The 8,636-nt window shown below is 39.8% G+C and overlaps 1 protein-coding gene across 5 annotated transcripts in view; it reads left to right on the forward strand.

Annotated features, from left to right (window-relative positions):
• il1rapl1a (interleukin 1 receptor accessory protein-like 1a) overlaps positions 1-8,636 on the forward strand; it is a 628,485-nt gene that overhangs the window by 93,300 nt on the left and 526,549 nt on the right. The window lies entirely within an intron of this gene.

Raw genomic sequence — 8,636 nt, forward strand, 5'->3', positions numbered from 1 at the left:
GTGAGTTAACTTAATTTGGCCAAAATAAACTAATCTGGCCCACATGAACCAAAATGAGTTTGACACCTTTATCTAAACGAACACAAAGTAATAGAAAATCAATATCTTCACTACCAAAATGAACAGCTAACATCTTTTTGAAAACACATTTGTAGCACTACAGGCAAATTACACATTGAAATGTTAACTTTTGATAATGAACACTCTTCTGCAGTTGTCGGGTGCTGTAAGACAACATATTCCGTTAATGGAATTCAACCTCAAGTGTTAATTTGCGCCAACATTTCTAATGGTGTGTGCTTGCTTAACTCGTTCCTTTACCAGAGTGCTTGTGGGCTGCTCGTGGAAGGACTCCCATATGAATTAAAACAAGGTAGCACTTCAGACCAATCAAGTGGGTCCACTTGGTTCTTTGTCAAACATTGATAGCAAGGGAATTCAATAATATAGCTATCTAAGGGTCATACTTGAAGGTCCTCCACTATGTTGCTTTGCTATTTAATAGCATTTTGTCCTGAAAGATAATGGATGGTCTGATGTAGAACATTAAACCAAATCACATAAAACATCTAATCTGGGATCAGATTGTGTGCCGTGCTTCTTTGTATCCCTTTCATTTTTTTTTTAAAACTCTATGACGTAATTTCTAAGAAAATATTGTTCTATTCATTGTATTGTCAAGAGGAGCACCAGCAGACCAGATGGAAAACCAAGTACAGGGAGTTTTGAACGAGTTCTAGTTTTTTATGCTGACGATGTAACCCGAATTTACGCGTAAATAAAGTTGAAATTTAAGCCAAAATACTTAGTACTGCATAATATTAGGAGATTGAAGTAGCGTATTGGCCCGAATATAAGACCCCCTGATTATAAGATGACCCCCCCTGTTTTTCAAGACTGAAGTTTGAAAAAACTTTTTGAACACCAAATTAATTTTTATACAGAAAATAATGACAGTACATCTGAAACAAATGATTCTAACAATATATTTGAGAGAAAAAGCATGTTATTTTGCCTCATTCAAATCTTAATATCTGAACATTTAAATATGTAAACTAAAGTGCAATCAAATTCGTAAATGAATGGCTTCTGGTTTTTGAAATGTAAATAAACCATCTATTGTGATAAAACAACAAAATTGCAATAACTGCATTAACCGTCAAAGTGAAGTCTAACTAACTGTAGTCTTGAAACAAATCTGAATAAGGAAAAACTTTGCAATAAAATAATGCAAACTGGTTAAACTTGAAAGTAGCTGAGAGCTGTCATGACAGAATATCGCTTCAATGATATCTGGCGCCATCTAGCGTCGTGAATGGGTATAATGTCTAGACAGCGAATATAAGATGACTCTCACTTTTTCCAGTCTTGTTTCAATGCAAAAAAACAGTCTTATATTCAGGCCAGTACGGTAGGTATTATTATGAGAATAAAAGAGTAGGGTTGTCTATTTATTTGCAACCGAAAGCACGTAACACGACTACTGTAGGCTGTAGGCGACGCAAACAAACCAAAACAAAACCAACTCGCCATCTACTCAACACCCCCCTCTCTCACTCCAGTCAGGCATAGTTTAGGGTCAGCCCAGAAAACATTCAACACATCAACATTGCAACCTGAAGTATACATGCAACCTGATTCGTTAAATCATGAACTCGTAGTTGTTTGATTTTGCGAACTTTGGCTGGAACTTGAACACCCAACTATCTTCTTTGTGACCATAATATTAAAAAAAGGAAGCAAAAAAAGGCAAAGATACTCCTGGCGCCCAAACACAGATAAGCGCTGTGCACTAGCTAAGCAGAAACACTGATGCAGAGGTCTAAGGCTAGGTTCAGACTGCAGGTCTTCATGCACAATTACGTTTTTTCGTCATATGTTTTATTGGTGTGCCCTTCAGACTGCCTTTTTTCATTGAGCCCGTTCAAGTATTACTCTACGTACATCCCTAAATCTCCAAATTGAGTACTGCTTGTCATTTTCCCTCCAAAATGTCATGTAACTCGTTACAGAAGTGCTGTCAGCATTGCTGCACAGATTGAAGAGGTGGTGGGGGGGGGGGTCATTCCTGCGGTGTACTTTTGTTGCCAGCACACAGACTACTTTTCATTGTGTCAAAGTCATGGTATGGAATAATGCCGTTATAAATAACGCCGTTACATAACGGCGTTATTTTTTCAGTAACGGGGGTAATCTAACTAATTATTTTTTCCACCGTTACAACGGCGTTATCTTTACTGATGGTCAAAAGCGGTGCGTGACTTACTTTGAATAAATTGAAGAAACTACCAGCCGTAGCGAGTCCACTCCACTCTGCTCTGTTTATTTGTCATCCAAGACTTGGGGTGCGTTCAGTTTCATGGCAATGAAAATAGTAAACACACATATTCTACCTTTGCAAGAACGATGGAGTTGCCGTTTGATACGGTCATAACATGCAGGTCCTGCACGCATCTGCAGCAAAACTGTTCGTAGCTTTGTAGCGATTTGTAATTTCGGAATCGCTGATGAGTTTAATAACATACAACAAATACAGCAGAATGTCCATTTCGCGTAATTGTGGAAGCCCATCGACATCTTTACTCCATTTGTCTTCGGCTTGCTCGTAAGAGTCAACATTGTTCACATCCAAGTTTCATCACATATCTGTTCTTCGCCTTAGTAACGAGTTTGTCTCTTTATCGAATTGGCAAGTTAAAGTTTAATGTCCCGCGAGCCAGACCTGCTTCCAATATGGCTGCGTTGTTGTCAAATCTCACGTGATCCCCCATTCTGTGACGTAAACGCTCGAGCCTAATAGCGCACGTACTTCAGATCCGGTGTTTTCACACACAAACCGGAACAGCGCGTGCGGCAAACACACACACGCAAAACAGATGCAGAGCGATATGATGGCAGAGCATTCAGAGGAAAATTTGTCCTTTACGAGATGGGTCTATAAACACTATTTCAAGTTGGTTGAAATTAAAGGAAAGAACGTGCATGTACAGTGTAATTTATGTCCCGGGGCAAAGCTTTTGTCGATATCTGTGGTAAGCAGTTCAAATCTGTTTATTTTTGTTGCACTTCAAGTGTAGGATAAATCTGTTGCTGGTGAGGTGCAATAAATATTACAAGGTTCTGTAAAACAACTACCTGTCTGTTCTTCTCTATTCAACTGACTCGAATACTGCTCAGAAAATTTCAAATTCTTTGACATACAACAACTTTTTTAAAGTAACGGAAATCGTTATTTTCCCTGGTAACTAGTTACTTTTACTATAGAGTAATTCAGTTACTAACTCAGTTACTTTTTGGAAGAAGTAATAATAATAATACATTTTATTTCTAGAGCGCTTTTCAAAACACACAAAGACGCTTGACAAGAGACATGGAATCACAGTATGATAAAAAGGTATTAAAAGGATAAAAAATTAAAAGCACAATAAAAAGAAGTAAAAATATAACAGCAAGGGGTTATGGTGGGTAAGAAAGAGTGAACAGGTGTGTTTTCAGCCTAGATTTGAAAAGTGATAGAGTAGATATGCTGTGGAGATCAGGGGGTAGGGAGTTCCAGAGCTGGGGGGCGCAATGACTAAAAGCTCGGGAACCAAAGGTGGAGAGGCGGACACGGGGGACGGAGAGGGGAAGAATAGTGGTACAGCGAAGTGAACGGTTGGATTGTTTAGACGGAGAAGATCGCAAAGGTAGGGCGGGGCCAGGGCATGGAGTATTTTGAAGGTGATGATGAGGATCTTGTAGTTGATTCTTTGTTTGAGTAGTGAGTAACTATAGTAACTATAACTGTAACTATAATTAATTGCTTTTTTAAAGTAACGCGCCCAACACTGGTCAAAGTGTCATTTTGTCAGTGTTGTCCCATGAAAAGATATACTTAAATATCTGCAGAAATGCAAGGGGTGTACTCACTTTTGTGATACACTGTAGCGAGCAGCTACCTTCCTCTCTGTATCGTTCCTTCTTCATTTTGCTGTACTACTCTTCCACTACACTCCTTCTAATGAAACAAACACACAAGACTCTTCTTCTCCTACATTGTTGTCATTTGTCTCTCATCCTGAGTGATTATCTCAGTTTTCAGCAGTACCGGTGAAGAGGAAAACTAACAGCCTCAAATAGAGGTGGCGTTTGAAGTGGAAAAGTCACATTAGCGTAGTTTTAGTAGGTGTTTCAGTACCATCAAGTGCCATGTCACTTAGTGTACATGTGCATTATTGTAGTATTTGGCTCTTAATTCGAATAGATGGCTCCGCCACGTCAAATGAATGGTACTCACGCTCGACGCCTCTCGGCATTATTAGTCACTGACAGATTGAGCTAGTCTGCAGGTCGGCTGTCCATGTTTAAGATGAAGGGTAGTGCTAAAGGAGATGAATTGGCTGATAAAGCCCCTAGTGGGAGATTGTTTTCTGGTTCAAAGGTTTTGGACATTTGTCTTCATGTGCCGCACGTGAAGGAGATGGAGTGGCCGGACTTTCGCGGCGTCTATTAAATTAACTTCAAGTGACCACCTCTAGCTTCTTACATGCACCTGGGGCAATGTCATTTATAAGCGGCTGTAGCCTTTTATAAAATGAGCAAGAGGAAATGGTGAGATTATTGTTCTCCTGCATTGTTTACAGAGCAATGCGGATCCAATGGGAATTCTCTATTTCATGTACAGAATTGCAAGAGCAGTCGGATTTCGCCACCATGAATAGTTATTGTGGAAAGATCAGCTTTGAAGGCCAGATTGGCCCTCAGGAGAGGCTTTTTGTTCCATTGATATTCTCTCCCAATTTCCGTATACATTCCCGGGATGAAACATGCGGAAGATTGCTCAGCGTGGAGTCAGTCGGCTTGCACCTGCATTACTGCAACTTAATGAGTTTGCCAAAGGTGTGCAAGTGTCTTTTATTCCCTCAATTCCAGCTCTCAGCTTTTAATGACCAGTCAGACCTTGCACAATTGGATATCAATTGGGCTAGATTGCCTGTGCTGGTTTGCGATTGTCCAATTATATCTGCACAGGCTTTGCTTGACCCATATCAACGACTGGATTTACGCTGCAGGTTGAAGCGCTCACTTCTGATTCATGACTATATAGATCTTTTTTTTTTTTTTCCCTCTCTCTCTCTCTCTCTGCCAAAGAGACATATGACGGTGTTTCCATTACCTGAAATGCAATTATACATGCAAACAAGTGTCAAAAACGGGCAGAGACGAGCATAAATCCAATTTCTATGCTACTCGTCCTCATTTGGCAGTCGAGTGAGTTGGGAGTTAATTCCATCTGAGTTTGTGTCTTTACTGGTTGTCAGCCAGCCGTAAAGCACATATAAACAAACATCGATGAAACACACAAATAAAAAACAAAGAAAAACATTCACACTCAGATGTATAATTTAGAGTAGGGGTCGGGAACCTTTGACCGAGAGAGACAAAACAGCCAACATGTATTTTAAAATATGATTCCATGATAGTATACAGTGTGTGTGTGTGTGTGTCTATCTATGTTCTGTTGCCAGCTTGTCTGAGTCAGTTTTGTGAGCACATTTTTTTCTCTCGTGAATGCATTTGAACGCAATATGCAGGACTGAGGTCCCGCTCGGCTTTTACGAGCAGTTGCTCAGTTGTGGTGGAAGAAAATCTTGGGATTAGGCATGTGCCGGTTACCGGTTTCAAGGTTTACCGCAGTATAAAAACGTCACAGTTGAGGGTGCAGGTGGATCCTTGGGAGTTGACGATTGCCCCTTTACTGGGCTGCGGGAGAAGGGATGGGCTGGGGACCCCCCTACCCGACCGCCCTCCCTCGCTGGGCTGGCTGGGTGGGGGCCGTGGTCCTGGGGTGGCATCTCCGCTCGTCTGCGTGGCTGCGCGCCCGGGTAGGGGGCCTCAGTGCCGGGATTGGTGATGGGGCAGTGTAGGGTCAGTTGCCAACGGGCTTACACTCACAAGGGATTCAAACGATTACTGGTTTATAGATCACAGAGCTGATTTGTGTACACCCCTCCCAATACCTTATCTTATAGACTCCCTCCTCCCCCCTCTTCTTTCCGAGGTCAACAGGCCCCCACATGGTGTCAACCAGAAACTCATCTAGCTGACGACAGCACCAATATATTCATAGTTAGTAGGGCTGTTCCGATCATGTTTTTTTTGCTCCCGATCGTTTTAGTTTGAGTATATTATGATATTTCCCGATCCGATTGCTTTTTTTTGCTCCAGATTCAATTCCAATCATTCCCGATAATTTTTCCCGATCATATACATTTTGGCAATTCATTAAGAAAAAAATGAATAAAATTCGGACGAATATATACATTCAACATACAGTACATAAGTACTGTATTTGTTTATTATGACAATAAATCCTCAAGATGGCATTTACATTATTAACATTCTTTCTGTGAGAGGGATCCACGAATAGAAAGACTTGTGACTTTGTATATTGTGACTAAATATTGCCATCTAGTGTATTTGTTGGGCTTTCAGTAAATGGTACTGAAGGCCATTCCGAAATGCATGATGGGAAGTGGAACCATGACAAGTGGAACCATGACTGTGCGTAGTGCTACCAATTCATATATCTTCTCTGCGATGGGATATAACATAAGGTGTTAAGTAAAAGATCAATTGCTACCTTACTTCCCCAAATTGCTTCCCATGATATTTCTAATCGTAGGGAGAGGGATTGTAAGGCTTTAGCCAATTAAAATAAGGCTCCAAAGGCTGCCAAAATTCACTCTTCTCATTTTACGCTGCCTTTTAGCTCTCTATATGGAAAAAAGGGTGCCATTACAGATGGAGCGCGACAATGCGTGAGTGGGTCGTGCAGCGCGTGCATTAATTGCGTTAAATATTTTAACGTGATACATTTTTTAAAAAAGTAATTACTGCCGTTATTGGAATAAATTTGATAATTGTACCTTAAGCCTAAACTAAAGACTGGATAACTTTAACATATTATGTCTGTAAGGTTAAATACAATTAGAAAACGATTTAATTAAAAAATACATATATTAAAAAAAGGCATGGCCGATATTTTTTTGCCGATTCCGATACTTTGAAAATGACGTGATTGGACTCGATCGGGACATCTCTAATAGTTAGTGTAGGTTTTTAATGTATTTCTTGTTGTTGTTTGTGTTTCTTTTCTTGTTTTTTTTTTTGTCCTGTTCCCCCATAATCCCTTCCTGTTCGTTGCTTTGTCATAATAAACAAGATATGTTGAATAATCACAATGGGAGTATGTCCTACTCTGTTGACGTCATGAGCAGCTGAATGAAGTCAGCAAACCACACGGACATCTGACGTCGTCATTTTGGAGCTAAGCTCACTGTCTAGCTAGGACATAGCTCCAACGTTTTGGCGAGGACAGTACAATGATGTATAATACGTGTTTTGGATAGTGTTTTATTTATTTAGAGGGTGTTTAGAGGTATTCAAAAGGTTAATTCCAATGTACACCGAAATCTGGGCTACATCGCCAGTGCAAGAATGGAAACCGAGGACTACCTGTCATTTGTTTTTGGCTTATGAAAGTTGTTATGTTGGTAGCATTTGTGTCTGATAATGCTCTTTTTAGCGTTAAGGGCAAATCGGTGCTAATTTTTTGTAGCGTTTGAATGGCGTATTCCGTTGTGTATTAGCATTAAGCTAATGGGCACATTCAGAAGACTATATATATATTTCAACGTATGTGTAATTTTCCTATCTTTGTGTATTTACTGTTGCAGTTGACCTCAACCAGAGTTTAATAAATGTCTTGATGTTTTTGTTTGTTTGTTTTGTTTGTTTTTTTGGAATAAATGTGCCTCTATGTCAGTGTTGTTTTTCTCAATTATGACTATAACGAAAATAATTCGTTGATAAACAATTTTTTATGACGATGAGACGATAACGAGCTAAAAACGTGTCTTGGGAGACTAAAACATAATTACACGAATGCCAGTTTTCGTCTGACGAGAACGAGGCAAAAACGCGCCATAGTTTCAGTCACATGTTCACAATGTGGAGCATTTTATGTGTAGTTACCCTGCCTGGTTGTGTCACTCATGTGACATGCTGCGCCACCCACACTCACCCACTAGTCTAGTGTCTTCTCCAGTTCGTGGCGTCCAGGTGGGTATAACTAATTGAAAGTAATGTAGCCTACTGTATTCCTGCTGTGTGTATTATTATGTGATAGATTTGTAGATGCTACTGTATGTGGTCATCTGTCAATGTTCATTCGAAATGTTAGGAACCTTTTCATATTTTTGTTGTGAAACTTTTAAATTTTACGGATGAAAATATTGAGTAAACATCAACTAAAACTAGACACATTTTGAAATGACTAAAATTTGACTAAGACAAAGAAGTTTTATCAACCAAAAGACTGAGATGAATATTAAAATGGCTGCCAAAAACAACACTGCTCCATTATTTAGATCTCCGGCAGCATAATCGGTGTATCATTGCCAAAGGTTCTGCAATGCTTGGAACGCAACCTGCGATTAAAAGATGTGTTGTTGTGTTTCCCTACTGAATTAATCATTATTGTTGCATTAAAATCCCGCTCTTAATACCCAGAGGCAATTTGGCGTGTTCAATCAGCTGACCATGCATGTTATTGAGATGTTGTGGGTAAACCGGAGTACTGAGAAAACCCACGC

The sequence above is a fragment of the Corythoichthys intestinalis genome, chromosome 12, assembly GCF_030265065.1.
Source record: "Corythoichthys intestinalis isolate RoL2023-P3 chromosome 12, ASM3026506v1, whole genome shotgun sequence".
NCBI classification, from domain to species: Eukaryota; Metazoa; Chordata; class Actinopteri; order Syngnathiformes; family Syngnathidae; genus Corythoichthys; species Corythoichthys intestinalis.